The following is an 18,395-nucleotide window of genomic DNA, read 5'->3' as shown; positions in this document are numbered from 1 at the left end:
TTTCATTCTTCACGTTGTCATCCTGAGCCACGAAGCTCCTAGTCAGTTAATCACTGACCGCGGCCGCGGCTTCCTGTCTAAAGTAGTCGACGACATTCTTCGTTCCTTCTCGACCAATCATAAGTTTACCGCTGTATACAAATCAACAAACAAGCGGCCTGTCTTAACGCCTCAACAGTGCTCTCACAGATGTGCTTGATATCTACGTGTCTGAGAACCACCGAGACTGGGTCATCAAACCTGCTTCATTTTTACGTTCGCTCACAACTCTTCCCGTCACGACACAGGTGGCTACTCACCTTTTTATCTACTGTTAGGCCATGACCCACCATTGCCCATGGACACCATACTCCATCCTCACGCAAACGCGTCCAGTGCCTATGCTCGTGATGCTCTTGCCCGTGCTGACTTTGCCTGCATGGTTGGCCGTGATCGCCTATCGGCTTCACAGGTCAATCGAAAATGTCTTCATGACCGCCGACAGCCGGAGGGGAACTTCTCCCTGGAATCTATCGTCTTGCTGTGGTTGCCGTCACGCTGCGTCGGCCTATGAGAAAAAGTTGCCTCACGTTATGCTGGCCCTTACCTCGTTATACTCAAAGTCGTTAATGTGACAAATGAGATCGCTCCGCTAAATCCTAAGTCAGCCTCTGGAACAATCGCGAGTGACATAGTCCATGTCTCGCGCCTCAAACCATACCACTCTCGGCCCGACCTCTAATTGCACCGAGACGGTGCTTCTGCCGCCGACAGGTAATGCCACGGGCGGCGATCCTGTTGTCATTGCTTGGACGATGACGACGTACGACGTTGTGGCTACCTGGTGTGCACGCGTAGCAGATTGATGGCGTTATCGGCTATGCTTAATGTAAAAAGTCGCCTAATTTACGTAACGAAATTTTTACTGAAAATAATAAATGAAAAATAGGTGCTTTCTTTAAATAGTCAAGGCCTTCAGCAAGTGCACCCCCCCCCCCCCCCCCCGAAAAAAAAAATCCGGCATCGGGCCTGCATGTGGTAAACGGTGTTTGGTGTATCCAGTGTGTGGTACCTCCCACTGGTATTTTGTTGGTGCTTGGATGGACATTGTCCGCGGGTTCTTATTATAATCCCAGACAATGTCGTAAAGGGCGCTTGGTGTATCCCGTGTTTGGTACCTCCTTGAAACGTACAACGTACGTTTCAGGCAGGTCTTTGTTCTTGATGATGTTGAGTGCGGCCTTGCCAATTCTTCTTGCCCGAAAATGGCGAGAGGCTGCCTGTGAGTCTGACGACGATGACCGGGACGTCCCATCGGCAGGTCCGTGTGGTTATTCCTATGGCGACCTGTTCGGCTATCTCAATGTCCCTATAGCAACCACAGATGCAGCTGCTATCTAATCGTTCTGCTCGTTGCTTACGCATGTAGCATATCTCCCTGCTTTGTATCTGGCGACGCCCGAGTACCTCATGTCTGCCTTGTCGCTTTCTTTGTTAAGCATTTTTTGTAGCGCGGTGGCTCTCGCTTGTCTTCTCTTTTTGTTGTATTCCGGGAGCATGTTTCTTGGTATGAATCGGTTTACTCGGTTGGTACATAATTTTTACCATCACTACGACCCACATACTCATCTAAGTTATCAGGTAGAACACTAAATGAAGGCAAAACCTTCCAAAATATACACTAAAGATGTATAAATAAGAGGCAAAAAGAATTATGAAACAAGATACTGAAGCAACTCGAGAAAACTACCGACATCTCGCGTAGGTATAAAATAGCGCTTTCGCAAAGAGAGAATTCTCATGGATCGCGTGAATTGTCTTAGAGATTGTAGTTCCGGATGATTACTTGGTTCCCACTTCTAATTATGTGCATCACATATACGGCATAAATACCACATACACGGCAATATACGGCGTAAATATACGGCACAAGCCAAGGTAAACCGAGGCGGATTTACCATGAGCAGAAATGGTGAATTTCGGTAAATAAGAAAGGCTACTATCATATCATCATCATTGACAAAAGCTGCCCCCCACCCCCCCTCTCAGAAAAAACCTCGATCCGACCCTGTCCCGAGCTAAAGCTTCCTCTTAACTACCACAATTGTAAAATTCCTTTTATAAAATCAGACATCGCGCACACAGACAAAGGCTGCGTGAGATCAACGCGTGGCATTTTTCACCACAGGCAAACGCTACGCATCACGCACCAGCCTCCCTGAACATTGTTTTGTGAAGTTCACCAGGCATCATTTTCTTTTGTTTTCTGGCATAAAACAGAAAGCCGATAACGGAGAAATCGAAATCACAAAGGAACATCCTATAAGCAAATCTGTCAACAAAATACAGGTTGGGGAAAAGGGCGATGCACGGGTCTTCCACGAAAAAAGTGTTCTCGTGGTCACGGCAAAGCGGCAGCCAGTGCTTCTAGCAGGGGCCAATTCTTCTTTGGCGTGCACGAGCCCTTGTAGTCGTCCAGGTCGAGGTCCCACACGGCCACGCAGAATCCCTGGTCGACGAACACGTTGCCTCGACGCTTGCGCAGGAATGCGAGCGCTCGCGACACCTTCTCCGTGATCGACCAAGGGTCCTCGTATGACACCCACGTCTGATTCACCCTGCGGACACGGAAAGATTTCACTCAACACAAAGCCCTGGTGCCACGTACTACCTCGATAATTTAACACCTCGAGGGCTCTTTTCGCTAAAAAAGATGGACCATAATAAATCATTGTTTTGACGCTAAATGCGCCTCCATAACATGGTTACAACAAAGAAATATAAGTGCAAACAATATGAACATATTAATTCAATTAAAGTGATAACACAAGGTCTCCGCCGTATATGTCGTTAAAGAAAGGAAGAAAACACAGCTACCTCGGCACTGAACAAGTTATTCAGACAGTCGCAAACTACCTATGCGTGATGGGCTCGTGATAAGGTAAATATCACGCCCGCTCACAAAGATCTGATAGATAACCCCTGCCTTTGGGCCAGTTCGTTCGCCGTGGCACGGAAACAAGAAGCGCTAGATTAGAGAAGTGAACGCGTTTACACGTGAATTAATGGAGGCAGCCGACGCAGTAGGTAGTTAAACTTGCGTCAGTGATGGCTCCTTTACGTAGCGCTGCTGCCAAGTAAGCTGTGAATAAATTCCCTGATTTCTCTAATTCATGATGGTTTGGTTTGACAAATTATATCACTATGTCGTGTTAAGACAGGATTCCGCGCACCATCATCAGTACACAGCAACTCGCCCCGAGTTTGCGCATTCTTAAGCTAAGTGCCAGTTGACAGTTTTCTTGTAAATATTTATCTACCTGTCTCAAGTATTCTTTGAGAAAATTGTCCGAAATTATATTCATATGTGTACCGGCTCTTGCTCTTCGCCTAAGCTGAATTTGCTATCACCGGGAAGAAGGTGCCCTTAAAGTTTTGGGTACGAAAATACCGTACTCAGCAGATGCCGTGTTCATTTCCCTATTATCTGTCAGTCAAATCGGTGAGGAGACAGCCGGGCTGAACTATTCAGCCTGTCTAAAGAAATACTCAAGATAAATACAGAACGGTACCAAGCCCTGCTGGTTGTGAATGTATACTCGAATTTTGCGCCACAAATGACGGCAACACGCGAAGGACCACACAGCACGAGCATTCTCAAATCTAGCAAATAAGCAAAGTTAACAGAAACACAAATACGCTGCCTTTTCATATGGAAAGCTTCTACACGGTCACGTGCTATCTGATTCTTGTACATCGTGGCAATTGTAGTTCAACTCATCGGTGAACAGAGATCTTGCAACGTATTCCCCGCACTTGAACTAAATTATTAGGCTGCAACCTCTGCTTTGCTCTGCGGGCATCATTCGTTCCCCACGTTCGTCGAAGACATTTATTTGTTGGCTCTGTGTCATTCTCTTTATTGTGTATAACTGTTACAAAATATTCTCCTTTATGTTTGTATTGATGTAGGTCTTCCTTTTGCGTCTGTCTACACCTTATTCCCTTATTTCTTAGACCCTTACAAGGATGTGAAATTTCTATGTAATACTTAAATCGATTTGCACAACTTGACCATTTCCCTGCGATCCTATGCAGTGACATGAGGACGACTCGCATTAAGCAGAGGTTTATGAAGATATCGCTTACTCACGCAATCTCTGGCACCATTAACATAGACCCATCTGTGTGACTTTGCACCAGTTGGCGAGCAGGCGTTCGCTTTCCTGGAGGGTGCGTCATTCAGTAAGCCATGTCCAAACCGCAGCTGTTTGTCGTACCCCACCCTCGGTAATACACAACAAAAAGCGCTGTTTGGGGCTACGCTGCAGGAAAGCTTCCCTTATTTTCCAGTCTGAAGCGCACGGATGCAACAACCAATTTTCTTTCTCTCTTTGTTTGAAAAGGTGCTGGACGCTTAAGCTTCGCCTTTGAGAGTGGAACGTGACAGCATTCAAAGATCCCTGACTGCTTGTCAGACTTCCCGGCAACCGGAGCGTTCTTTTTTCTTCAACTTCGCCTCCACGCGCGGTTGCTGAGCAGGCGAGCGCCATCTGGATAGTGTTTTTGGAAAGAACCAACCGAGGTGCGTCGGTGTATCAATGGTGGAATCGCTGGAAAATGGGTTTGTGTTTTAGTTTCCACGTAAGAGAATTGTGTTTTCTCGTATATTCAAATTACAATCCGACGCTATTACGTCTGTAGGTTGTGACTAAGTTGTACTTTACGATTTTTTTGACGCATTTTACTTTGGGAAATTCATTTACTTCACTAACGCCTCTGCTACACGCGCAGGGCCTGCGTGGTCGGGGTGGTTCGGGACATAGCCTCCTATATTTTTTCTCTAAACAATATAGGAGGCTATGTTCGGGATGATGATCTCGGCCGTGGACGGCGGCGCCGACGCCGGATTTTCTGCGACACGGCGGCTTTAACGCTATCGCGTTAAAGGATGGCGTTGTATTTCTTTACAATCGTCTCGGAAACAGCGGCCCCGCGCGTGAACGGGTCTCCAGGAGTGACGAGGGCCAAATCACTTGCTTCGCCGAGGGAAAAGGTCACCCAGTGTGGGAATGAGGCTTTTGCGGTGCCTTGAGAAAGAGAGGGACAGAACACTTGCTTGGCGTAGCTGCATACGGAGGAATTTGACTTGGCGCTGGAAGATTCCAGCTTGCACACTTGCGGGTAAGCAAGAACGCCGTCGTCGCCTGTGTACCTGCGACGAAGGAAAAAGTGGAGCACATTTATCAATTTCAGTGCCACGCTGGCGTCGAAATTACACATAAAAGAACTGTGAGGCTCATTCGCCGTATTGTAGATAAAATGCGACATTGGCAGCAGTCGCAGGCGATCTCTCATTGCGTTTATTGCACTTATTTTATTGCGCTTTATTGGGCCTAATTTACGGCACTTTTACTGCCTTTGGACCATTTCGCCATAGCAACGCAATCGCCGATCCTCTTCTACAACAACCACGTTAGAGTAACCCGAGTGTGTCAGCCCTACACAGGGCGTCCCAACGACAATCACGCCCCAAGATTTGAAAAATATGCAAATGCTACGTAGCTGGACAAAACCAAGGTAATGTTCTTTGCCGATATTCAGACATATTGTGAGATATTTTAGATATTTTGAGATATTCAGATAATTTTTGAATTCCGCCTAATTACATAATTAGTCCTAATTAATTGTTCAAATTCTCAAATATTAGAGTTACCTGAAAGGTGTCAATGAGAAAATTGTACAGCAACACGAAAAACTCCCGGCTTTCTGTTGCTCTCAATGCGTGCTACATAATAGTGTTTTTTCCGACCGCCGCCGAGTCCCAAGAGATTCCGGGCCGACGGTTAGAGGGACGAAGGGGGGTTGACGTTAAAGCCTTCTCCCCCGTTATTTTAGACGGGTGCGAATAAAAGTTATTCCTCTCTCTTTTTCTCTCTCTCTCTCTCCGAGCGTGAAAAAATCCCGCGAATTCACGCAAACGTACCGCGCGACCGGCAGCTCGAGGCACTTTGCGTCGCTGGCTTCACGCGTTCTGTGCAATAAAGCTATTCGCTTTATTACACTTGCTTCTGGTAATATTCTATCAGTGTTGGGTATTTGTACTGTAAAGGAAACGTGCATTCAAACACGCACCTGTTTAGGTTGGCGGGTCCCTGCGATTTCATGCGGCCGCTCAATCCTTTGTCGGTCACTCGGTATCCCGTCGCCCGGAAGGAGACGGTGAAGCAAACGCGCGACAGGTTCATGCGATCCCGCAGCTTGTCCAGGTGGTACTCGAGAACCTCCGTAATGGTTGTGCGGTTGTCAAAGTTCGAGCTGTTATACGCAAACAGGGAGCAAGCTTATTTCACCGGCAAAAGAAAAATGGTAAACAGTGAATCGCGCGATAACTTTGAAACGAATTACTACTCGCCGAACAGCATCGTCCTCATTTACTGAGCTGTGTACACGCTGAACGCTGGAACAGTTTTCTGACACCTAATTAACTACCGACTGCGTGTAATAACTGCGCTAATAAGCAGCGGCAGGCTTACGACCAAGGCGACGGCTGCTGCTGTGTGCGCTTCATGGGCGTTTTCTGGACAAGACGGCTCTGGGCATTGTTACGAGAAAATGCTGGAAGGTGATTCAACCTCCTGTTGAAGTCGATTGAAATCTTCTCGAGCTAGTTGGGGGCTGCGACAGGGGCGGAGTCACTGCGCACCGCACTTTATCGCGTCACTCCTCGCGCGACGGGAGTACGAGGAGAGTCGGACTCGTAGAAAATTTGTTTTTACTCCGCCATCTTCGGGATCAACCTATACATGTTGACTTTTGTGACTTGGTAATTAATTTTACGTATTTTCCGGGATTCAACCTGTCAATACTACGATACGAGTATGAGGCACGCCGTTATGGGGGGAACGAGTCCGTGGCCTAACGGTTACAGTATCAGGCTACTTCTGTGTTAGATTCCCTCTGTTCGAATCCCGTCATTGGACAAATTTAGTGTTTTGATATATTTGAGAAATCTCAATTTCCGCATAACAGCGAAACAATAAATACGCGTGGCGTGACGGGCGAGCAGCCGCGATGACCGCGAACGGCAGTGGCTAGAACTTCGGGGCCTTGTCGGCGCTGTGGTCTTGCGTCGGCCTCGCGTTCCTGTACTGCGGCATGCTCATGGCTGGCACTAAATGTGGGCCCGCTTCGCGCTGTTGAGTTTCGGAAGTGTTGTCGCGTAGCCTCGGCCCCCGCTAGGAGGCTACACCCATACCCGATACGGCAACGTGGTGGTGACTCGGTAAGAAAGACTTCGCCTTTCATACAGCTGATGTGTTATAGTTTCGAACGCGGCAGACAGACGACATATGGAATGCCGGGGATGCTGTCGAAGCAAAGCGGAATAATGCGCACACGTACAGCGCATGCATTACATACTATACTAATAAGAGTTCCATTCTTTCAAACTGCGCAAAGGATAAATACATGAAACAACCGGCTCACAAATCGGAGGTGCAGTAATGTGAAAACGAAATGAAAGAAAGTCTAGTAGAACGCTGGCGCTCACGGAAATGAAATGCTAATAACAAACTGTGGGGTATTGCGTGCCAAAACCACGATATGATTATCAGGCACGCCGTAGTGGGGGACTCCGGAGTAGTTCTGGCCACATGGGGTTCCTGAAAGTGCACCCAATGCAGGGTAAACGGGCGTCTTTGTGTTGCACCCCCAAAAAAATGCGGCCGCCGCGGGAGGTTTCGATTGCGCGCGCTCGGGCTTAGCAGCGCAATGCCGAAGTCCATATGTCACCACGGCAAGCGAGAAGAAAACGAATAAAGCACTGAGGCAGCTGGTAAGATTAATAAAATATTGTAGGACGCTTAAGCTTCGGCTTTAGGAGTGGAATGCGATAGCATTCAGATTCCTGACTGCTTGTAACGCTTCCCGGCAAGTGCAGCTTTTTTTTCTCCACCTTCGCCTCCGCGCGCCGCTGCCGTGGAGGCGAGCGCCATCTGGTTGGTGTTGTTGCAAGAAACTGAGTGCTGCGCGACGCTCTATTAATAATAGCAACGCTGGAACAGGGGTTTCTGTAAGAGTTTCTGCGTAACAGAATTATGTTTTCTCGTATATCATGTCTGCAGGTTGTGTTTTAAGTTGTACTTTACGATTTTTTCTGATGCATTGTACTTTGAGAACTTCATTAGTGCAGTATCGCCTCTGCGCGACACGGAGGGTCTGCGTGGTTGTCGTTCGGAATGGTTTTTCTGCCAAGCGACGTTCGGCGCTGACACAGGATTTTTTTCGAGACGGGGCCCTTAACGCTCTCGCGTTAGAATAATGTCCAGTTAAGACATAAAAACCTCCAGCAACTCCAAAAATAGCCTTGAGGCAGATTTAGTAGACAGCTCAAGATTAATGTAATGTTCTCTTCTAAGGTACTCCTATACCGGGTACCAAAATTGACACTATGAGTAATTTTAATAAAACGCTCCAAGATCTACGAAAAACGCTGCTTGTACAGTAGGATAATCAGCTATAATGCACACCATTTTCACGAACTAGTATAGAGTCAGCAAGCAAATAATAACAAAGATTTGTTGATCTACATTTTTTTTTAAATTTCACGTGTATGGTGTATGTTTCTATTAGAAACTAGAAAACAGCCGGAATCGAGGACAACTGCATTTGATCTGCCAATTCGAAAGCGTTAGTGTTATAACGTATCTAACGCTTTCGACGCTAATTTCACTTCGCAACATTCGCCAGGGAACTTACCCTGTTCTAACCAGGCTGCGCGCCACTTACCTTTCATAAGGGCTCGGACAAGAAGTGAAGAAGTAGCCTGGTCTCGGGTAAAAGCTGTGCGTCTTCATGATAACCCAGTCGACATCGGCAGCGATAGACAAGGTGTCGTAGTTCTGCAACGCCGCCTTCTGCCACGGAAGGATCGCCCCTAGCGTATATTTCGGCCTGCAAAGAGCGTCCAGCATATTGGAGTATAGGCTACTCTAGGCACTGCTATGCGCCGCTTAAAGCAAGTACCGTATGTAATCGAAAATACGCCGAACATGAATGCAGGTCGACCCCTATATATGGAACTCGCCGAGGAATCGACCCATATCTTTTCAGAAAAAGAGCGAAATACTTTACGGATAACACACCGTTATTTCTTTTTCTTCATCGTCTGAAGTGCCAGACAAGTTGTCCTGGTCCGATGTTTTGATGGCGTCCTCGGCACCAGAAACAATGTCGTCCTCAGCGCCATCGAGTGCGTTGAATATGCACCATTTCTTCAAGCCAGCCTGGATAATCTCCAGACTCGTTCTACGGCCGGTGCGACAGAGGAACTCGATTAGCACTGTACGTTTGATTGCTTTTTTACGAGTATAGGCTGAGACTCTTTGGTCATGTCAGTAGCGATATTTTAGTGATTGTGTTACTAGATTTAGTGACTTTCCGGTCTGTTAAGTGACGACATTTTCGATTTAGCTATCGGCGGCATTTTTTAGCGACGTCAACGGTTAGCGAGATCTAGCGACTTCGAAGTTAGGAAAGTTGTCTATAAAATGGTGTTCTAGAACGCACCTCATTATTCAAAAGCTACATGCGAGCGGCCGAAATTGTCCGTGCTACGCACGAGCTCAGTGATGATGGCGAAGCCACGGTTGCCTTCGCATCGCTGGTACTCACACGGTGCTTCACAGCATGGCGATACAGTGTGCTTCACACGATACAGTGTGCTCACAAACTGGAGTTTTTTTTTTTTCTTCTTCTTCCTGTTCTTCTTTAGTTCTTTAAGAAGCCAATGAATGTGCCTTTACCGTAGATATTGTACACTTTAGCTAATAACTTCGATTAGTGGACATTTGCCAGAGTAGCAGTGAACAAACTTTCCGAAAGATATCGCAATAAATTTGAGGATGACATTTAGAACGCAGCAAGTGAGTAATAAAAGTTTGACAGGCGAAATGCGTAGATATTGGAGCGGCTGGGCACATTCACGAGTCTAAACACACTGCTTCCTTTTTGTACGGTTTTTGGGCCAAGCAATAGTGCAGGGAGCTTTCAGGTACATCAAGGGGCGGGTAGTATTTGGTCTACATAAAGGTCACGTAATTGCCATCGCGTTGTTAACATTCGACAAAGTGTGCGCCGCAGAATTTGGTTTTTCCTTTCCGGAGTGGCGAGAACTAGACACTTGCATGGATAATTTGGACCAACTACTTTTGCGTACCAGGAAAATCAGATGACTCTCTTCAACAGTGCTGCATTTGCAACCTCACAATCTGAATGCGAAAGCCAAATTTCAGCTCTCATCGTCGGTTGTTGCGCAAGTATAAGAGTAAAGCAAAAGCCCACATACAGTGCCGGTAATTCTCTGTTTATTCCTAACACACACACACACACACACACAGACAAGAAAGAAGTGAGCACTATTACATGAATAAATTAATTAAATGTGTCTCAAATGATCCGTAATCAACTTAAGCCACGTTAGCTTATATTATTGCGCGCCGAAATGCCTACGCTACCTAACCTTTACTGAAGAGTTTTAGCGACCTTGCAGCAACACCGGACATTTATCGATACTTTATGCCTAACTTTAACGACAGGCTTTAAAAACTTGCGGCAACAATGGGTAACGCATATAGGTGCATATCTCATTTTGCGTAAGGTTTTAGAAAAAATAATTATCCAGAAACCCCACTGGAGTTGTCTAGGTATGCATAAACATTGTGCCACTTGGTCATCTCTACGCATACGACGCGGCGTATGTTTACCGCGATTGACGAAGCAGTAGACGGTTAAATAAATATATGCTTTATTGGCCTTGTGATGAGTTTTGGTTTTTTTATCCGACTAGTATATACCCTTATCATCACTTACTTATCAGTCGTTATCAACCTTATCTGTATCGCTCTGACCCTTATCAATCTTATGGGACACAATGCGACCCTTATCAATCCTTATCGGCCTTTATCAAACTTATCGGTCGGACTCGATCCGACCCTATTAATCCTTATCGGTCGTTATCAACCTTAACGGAATCAACCCGACTCTCATCAACCCTTATCGGATCTGATCCATCCATTAAAAGCCCTCGCCTCTTTTTAGCACCTTATCCATCCGCGTCATCACTCCTTATCAACACATTAACTGCTTATCTGTCTGTGTTGCGCGACAGCATCGACAATGCGATACAACAAATTCATATGGTTCAGATATATTCACCTTCGGCAAGCGTGTAGCCTGGTTGGTAAGACACGCGGCTTCTGAGCGAGCCAGGAACGCAACATCCGCCGTGTCCCGAATTTGCTTTTAAACGTAATTTGCAAGAGGTGTGAAATACGAGTTAGCTCGCGTATACTTCTCCCGACTACACATCTTCTTCGTGCGCTTCACGGTAGTCAGTTACCGTATTCTTTTTTTTTTTTCTTTTTTCGCGTCGCGTTTCACCGGATTCACGTTAGTGGTCAGCTATAGCAGGAGCACCATGCATGTTGACAATCATTTCTTGCGTAGCGTGTCTGGATCTTTTGGCTGTTCTTGTGAGGTATACGTTCTGGCCGTACTATTTCGCTTGGCGCGATAGAGTTAAGGGCCCCGTGTCGCCTAAAATTCAGTGTCGGCGGCGTTGTCCGTTACCGAAAAATTTACCAAACCACGCACCCCGACCAAAGCAGGCCCTCCGCACGGCGCATAGACCTTACCGAACTAATTGAATTTCTCAAAGTAGAATGCGCCAGAAAATTCGTAAAGTACAAGTTACAAACAGTCTACAGACATGATTGCGTCGGATGGTATTTGAATGGACGAGAAAACATATTTGAGTTACGCGGAAACTCGAACATAATCCTCTTTTCCATCTCCAGTTTGAGGTCTGTCTTAGTGGGAGCAGCTCCGCTCGGTTCCTTGCAACACCATCCAGATGGCGCTTGCCTCCGCGCATTCGCGCCACACGGGGAAAAAAAAAAAGAACCACAAAATCTCGCTTCGCGCATACCGTTCGTGACCAGCGTTTGCAGGTAAACAATACGATTATATAAGCTGCAGTTGCCGGCAAGCGTGAGAAGTAGTCAGGAATCATTGAATGCTATCGCGTTCCACTCTTAAAGGTGAGGCTTAAGCGTCGTCCAAGTTTTTCGCATGTGTGTGTGTGTGCCTTATATATACTGGGCGTGCATTTTTAAAAGGTCCGAAATTTTTTTTTAAATTGACCCTGGCAGGCAACACTATTCTAAACGTTTATCTAAGTTACTCGATCAGGTGGCCATTAGCTGTACGTGATATCAAAACGCTTCCTTAAACCATTCGCATAATTACGCTATTTCACTTTTTTAATTACTAACGGCCCATGTTAATATTTACGAATTGTATCCGGTGAGTTCGCGAAGCATATACACTTAGAACGAATTCTCAGGCCTACACCGGTTTCGCAATATTAATTTTCAGTGTCCGACGATCTGCATTGATGTTCCAGTTACTTCTTTTAACGAAACGCTGTTTCATGCATTGAAGCACCACAACTAATTGCAGCACGAGTGCATTTCGTCGGACACTTTGAAAATTTATATCTCTGAACTGGTGCAATCCAGAGAGATCGTTCTAAGTGGATACGCCTGGCTAACTCACTAGCTAGGATTCGTAGACTAAAATATGTGTGGTAAAATAATGAAATAAAATGTCAGTTAGGGTAATACGCTAATTATTTAATTAGGCATTTTGATTTCTCGTCGAAGTAATGGCCGCCTCATCGAGTAATTTAGATCAGTGATCAGAATTGTGGTATCGACACTGGCGATCTTTAAAAATTTTTGGACCTTTGAAAAAAAAAAAAAAAACCTGCGACAGGGGCACAGTGTGCCCAGTGCTGATAGCGTCGCGTGCGCTGTGTTCTCGCCGCTTAGTTCGCGTTGAAGCGTGGGGCGACAAGAATGTCAATTCACTCGCTGCTGCTGCTGCCGCGGTTCCTCATGCCAGCGTATTGACAGCGAGTGTCAGTGGCCAACGGGTGAGAAGTGTTCATGTTTGCATGGGCAAGTGACACCATGCTTGCTGATTTAGTTAGTAAGTGAATGCTCATACTATCTTACAAATACGTAGTTTCGCCCACAATTTCTTTCTCGGCAACTACTACACGAAATTGGATGAGGTTTGTTGCATTTAAAAGAAAGACTTAAAATCTAGTGACTGTAAGCGAATTTTTTATTTCCACCGTCAACTGTTTAATACAAATTGTTAAATATCGCAAATTTCCAGGAAACAAAACTATCAGGTTTACAACTCTATAACTCTGCAGTGAAGAAGGATATCCTAATTTTGTGAATTCCATCTAATAGTACATCTCAAGCGGACAAAATTGATGTAATAAACATGGCTCTCAAGTATCCCACTAATATTTCAGTATGACTTTTGCGAAACCTTTGTAAACGATGTAACAAATTCACGTAAGAGGAAAATTCAAAATTTCCCGCTTTGAATGCCCTAACGTATGCTATTTACAGAAAATCGATATCAGTTCTTGGCGGAGAGCTGCGAATTTGTAAACTTCATGCTAATATTTTTCAAACTTAACCATTTTTGAAAACTGATTAAAAGCATTGGAACCTTAAAATAAATTCCGTTTCCCGCAGTCACTAGAATTCAACGCTCTCTCTCAACTGCAATAAATTCGATGAAAAAAATCAACCCAGCTGTTATCTCAGAAAAGCGTTTTGGGGTTTTACATGTATGTGAATAGGCAGCATCGGAGTTTGGCCCGAGCTGAAGCTTCCTCTTAAGGCGTAAAGCATTCCTCCGACAGACTGTTATGTGTGGGCAAAGTAAACTTGTTTCATAAGCCGCCCAAGATGGTCCGTTGAGAGGAGTACGTAAAACGGTTAGTGAACTCGAGCATCTTGCTCCTTCCTCTGAACCGCTACATTATAGCTCACAAGACTTCTGTCGTGTCCTGTGTGTGCATGACATCCACGCTTGAATGCTCCCAAGATTTCGCTCGCGAAGCCGCCTTTTGCCGTCGAAAAAATGTCGCCGAGTGCAACATGATGCACCACCGGAACTACATTAGCCTTAATTTCAGAGCGCACCGGTTCGCCCAGCGGAACGTCCCAAAGGCGAATGGGACACGGTGGGAAATCACCTGAGCATGGCTCCGAGCGTGCTGAACACCGCTCTTGACTTGTCCATGGCGTATGGCTGGGACCAGCTGACGAACAATCCGTCGAAGTTGAACTTTACGATCCAGTTGAGGACCACTTTCGCCAGATGGTCCAGCCCTCCGGAAGCGATGGTGAACAGCGCGGTCTCCAGCGTTGGAGTGTTGGCCGACAGGATCGTGTACACCTGCGACCGCGGGAAGAAGAGGGCGAGTCGTCACTGGCGACAGTTACATCAGAGAGAGTGCGATTACCCGCGGTAACTTGCTCAGAACCGCACGCGCCGGCACATGCGTCAGTGCTCGCTGAATCGTGTTTAGTGAACAACTGCTTTGCACCCAATATCTCCAGCGCAGTTACATTCAACTGTTGTACGTGTGTTCGCATATTGGAGACGTTGAATGCGAATCGAGCAGTCTTTTCGACTTGATTCGTATTTCATTCGAGAATGCACCGTTTTACATTGCAGAATATTCGTTTGTGTTCGAATTCAAGGGATGGCAACACGTTGTTGCAATCACGAGGGGCAGACAACGATGCAACTGCGAAATATTTCGTATGATTCTAGCACAGGAAAGGGCGCGGCTGTTGCACAGGAGCACCAGTTCCTAAGAGGGCGCATGAGGGCGGTAACTTCTTCTGAGGTAATCTTTCACGCATCCTATATCCGTATTCGTTCTCCCGATTTCGGCAAAGCAGTATTTTGTTTGGTAAGTCTCACGAAGTATGCGTCACAATGAAGCATTTCTGCCAACCCGCTAACTTTATTATTCGTAAAAACATCCCGCAGACAAAAAAAAGGGGGGGGAGGGCAGGGGGGGGGTAATTGGGGTGTAATTACGAACTTTGCCCTGAGCGCACAACTTCCATGGCATATAAGTGAAAACGTGGTGCTGCATTTTCACGCTTCTCTGCTCTCAGAAACAACACTATTGCAAGCGAGGACATACGAAGTCGTCACCTGTCGGAAGCGCCTCGCTTGCGTAGTATGAGGGATAACGCGGCGCGCTCCTCATAGGTTTGGCTGTCGGCGCGCTCAATAAGAACACCACGCTGGAGCCCTCCTGGCCATTTCTGTAAGTACTCTCCAAACGAGGGAAGTTTCTTACTGTCAAAGAAATAATCTTGGCCAAACAGAAAGCGCAGAATGGTTTACAGATGCTATCTCTTTACTGAATACGTACAGTGAACGCCCATTGCACGCGGTCGACGTGATGGAGTCCCCCGAACCAACTTCTTGCGTGAAAGGTAGGCAACTGCTGAGAGCGGACTGTGGCGACACACTCTGTGCATATTTCCGCGCAGCCTCCGCCTCGTTATCATCCGGCACAGCGTAAGACGGCTACACGCTGCACTGCGTTTCCGATGAAATACAGCGCCAGCGCAGCGTCACCCGAGGTATACGTCACCGACGACGGCTACAAAAACAGACTGGCCGGCCTCGAAGATTGGCCTTCTTTCTTTTCGCTACCGAGACGAGCGTAGCGTTGGTATGCTCGCCCGGTGCCATTGCCAGTCAAATAAACAGTTGTTACGTTTTTATGTTGGGATTCGTCCTTCCGCAGACCCGATATCCCACAAGACTATGTGAAATATGTTCTCATAGTGTGCAGTCTGTATAACCAAATGGAGCATAACAGAATGAAGCCTCAATGCAGAGATCGCGCGGGTTCGCAGGCACCGATCGTGCGTCTGCATGCACATGCTCGCGCACAATGTTTCACTTTCGTTGAGAGCCCTGTGCCCTGAGCATTAGGCGGCAGCATAGGAACATTTGACCGTACACAAGCAACCATTGTTGCGTGGATGCTATCAGAGCTGTTCAAAAATAATTTCGTTATAACTAGGGACTTCGACGCTGTATGGCGACTTGTGATGCGCCATCGCGACGATTCAATCATTTTTTTTTCTTCTTAATTCTTGGACCAGGACGAATTTTTCTTCATCTGCGAGGCTTTCTTTCGAGGAACCCGGTTGGGTTTCCATTGTAGCAATTGCTACGTTTGGGTGGATGTCTCAGTTTTCCCTTTAATTACTTATCTCCACCTAACGGATTTCCGCTGAACTATTATTACGTCATACAGTTGCCTTTGCTTCGAGTTGTCGACAAGTTCGACTTCGCCCTGCCATCTGCTAGCCGCCTGGTTAGCTCAGATGGTAGAGCGGCTGCCCCGGAAAGGCGGTGGTCCCGGGTTCGATTCCCGGACCAGGACGAATTTTTCTTCAACTGCGAGGCTTTCTTTCGATGAACCCGGTTGGGTTTCCATTGTAGCAATTGCTACGTTTGGGTGGATGTCTCAGTTTTTCCCTTTAATTACTTATCTCCACCTAGCGGATTTCCGCTGAACTATTACGTTCTTCTCAAGTTCTGTCGCACTGTGTGCTTATCGGTGTTCTCAGTGAGGAATTTCCCGCTACTGCTTCTTTTTGTTAATCCAGTACATTCATTGTTGGGTGCTAACACAAACATCAGCGTATGACATGCCTTTTTTCAATCTTTTCTTATTGTTCCCTTCCGATTCTGTTGAACTTGCCAGTATATAGTATGAACAAGTTCATATACCAAATCTTTCATGACACTAACCGGGCAACGCCCGCGGGCCAGTTTCTCAGTGCGCGCTTTCTGATACTCACGGAACATCGCAGCCCCAACGCCGTAGCAGAAATCTTCCACGCGGAAGTGCTTGCTATACGCATGAGTTGTAGCCGATGGCTGCTTGCCGGTTCTAAGTTTCGCAATCCAAGCTACACGCAGCTTGTTGGCCTGCGGGTACGTGTGAAGGCTTACACCGGGCTCTGTTGCGTACGCGTCCGGTACTGCGGTACCGAGCAATACATAGCCTACGATGTCGGACGCCTTCAAAGGCAGCCACTGCCTATTACAGTGCTTTCAAGCGCTGTCGAGCAAGGCACTCGAAGCGGGAAAACGTGGCGGAGGTGGGACTAAACTTTCGTTTTCAGCTCGCTTCGCGCTTCTGAAGCAGACGACGCGGCCGCTGTACCCACGTGATGCCTCATACCACGTCACGCCGGCGGTGGCGCCAGCTTTTCCAGTGGTGGAGCTCGCCCCCATTATGTGCACCTGCTGACGTGCTGTTTATTCATGTCAATATTGTCATAGTCATGCGCAACGCATAACTGAATGAAGCACTTTCTAATTAAACAGGGCGCTTCAAAACATAATTCGCGATCACAAAACGAAAGGGGGAGCACTGGCCCACGGTAATAAATAGGTGTTTGCCTGTTTTCTGATCTATAGTGATTCCATATGATTGTAATGTGTTAAATAAACACAAAGTAACTTGTAAAGATGGGCTACGAATGTTATGTGACTGCATATAATTTTTTTGGTGATAAAACGTCGCAGACATTTGCAGAAAGTAAATTGCAACTATGATAAGGGCGTGCTCCAAACTTCCATTCAGAGCAGCCACTAACAAAGAACGCGCGGGAGGCGAGAAGCCGCCATAGGACAAGGGCGTCGTCGGTGCCGGTAATGAATTGTCACTAAGAAGCGGCTACGAAAGAGAATCCTGGTAGTACTGACGAAAGGTATGAGAATTGATGTGTACAGTATCGCTGCCTTTGACTTATCATTTGCTCATATTAGCATGTATCAGCGAGGCATTTTTTTAATCGTGGAAACAACGTGCTAATTACTGCAGGAGCCCGTAGTACTATACCTTCCGCCAGAGAGACACAGTTCTAAAAAAAAAGAAAAAAAAGTAGCAGCACTGAAAAAAAAAAGTGGAACTATGAATTGAACACAGGGCCCATAGCCAAAAAAAATGCCTCTCATGCAACTATCGTTCGTAAGGGAAAATTCCAGAAAACCTTCATATTGAGCAAAGTACTAGCGAAAGCGGTCGGTCAGTGCCGAAGAGCACTTATAAACAAGTTGATTTGATCAGCTGATATCCAAGAAAAGTTCTGCCCTTTTCCGGTTTCGTGGCCTCCTTCGACTCACCTTCATTTGCTGAAACCGCTTCTTGAGAATCTTCACGCTCGCCAGTCCAGCGCACTCCATATCAAATTCTGGCGTCAACGACTGGAGCTCGCCTTCGGGGTCCGGCATCAGGATGGACGAGTACAACACGTGCTTGCAGATGAAGCCGGGGATGTAGCCCAGCACCATGCGGGAAACTGCGCGGATCGGAGGGCACGGTGTAGAGCAAACGCTCACTTTATTAAAACTCACGCCAACAAAAACAATGTCAAACTGGAATATCACTGATATGACTCGTGTGAGAAACACGTTTTCTTTTTTTCAATAAT

At 46.5% G+C, this 18,395-nt stretch overlaps 1 non-coding gene across 1 annotated transcript; it reads left to right on the top strand.

Annotated features, from left to right (window-relative positions):
• Window positions 1-16,259: 16,259 nt before the first annotated feature.
• On the top strand, window positions 16,260-16,334 carry Trnas-gga (transfer RNA serine (anticodon GGA)). Its single transcript has one exon. It is a non-coding gene; the product is annotated as a tRNA-Ser (tRNA).
• The last annotated feature ends 2,061 nt before the right edge of the window (window positions 16,335-18,395 follow it).

The sequence above is a fragment of the Dermacentor silvarum genome, chromosome 5, assembly GCF_013339745.2.
Source record: "Dermacentor silvarum isolate Dsil-2018 chromosome 5, BIME_Dsil_1.4, whole genome shotgun sequence".
NCBI lineage: Eukaryota > Metazoa > Arthropoda > Arachnida > Ixodida > Ixodidae > Dermacentor > Dermacentor silvarum.
This window is presented reverse-complemented; position numbering and strand designations above follow the sequence as displayed.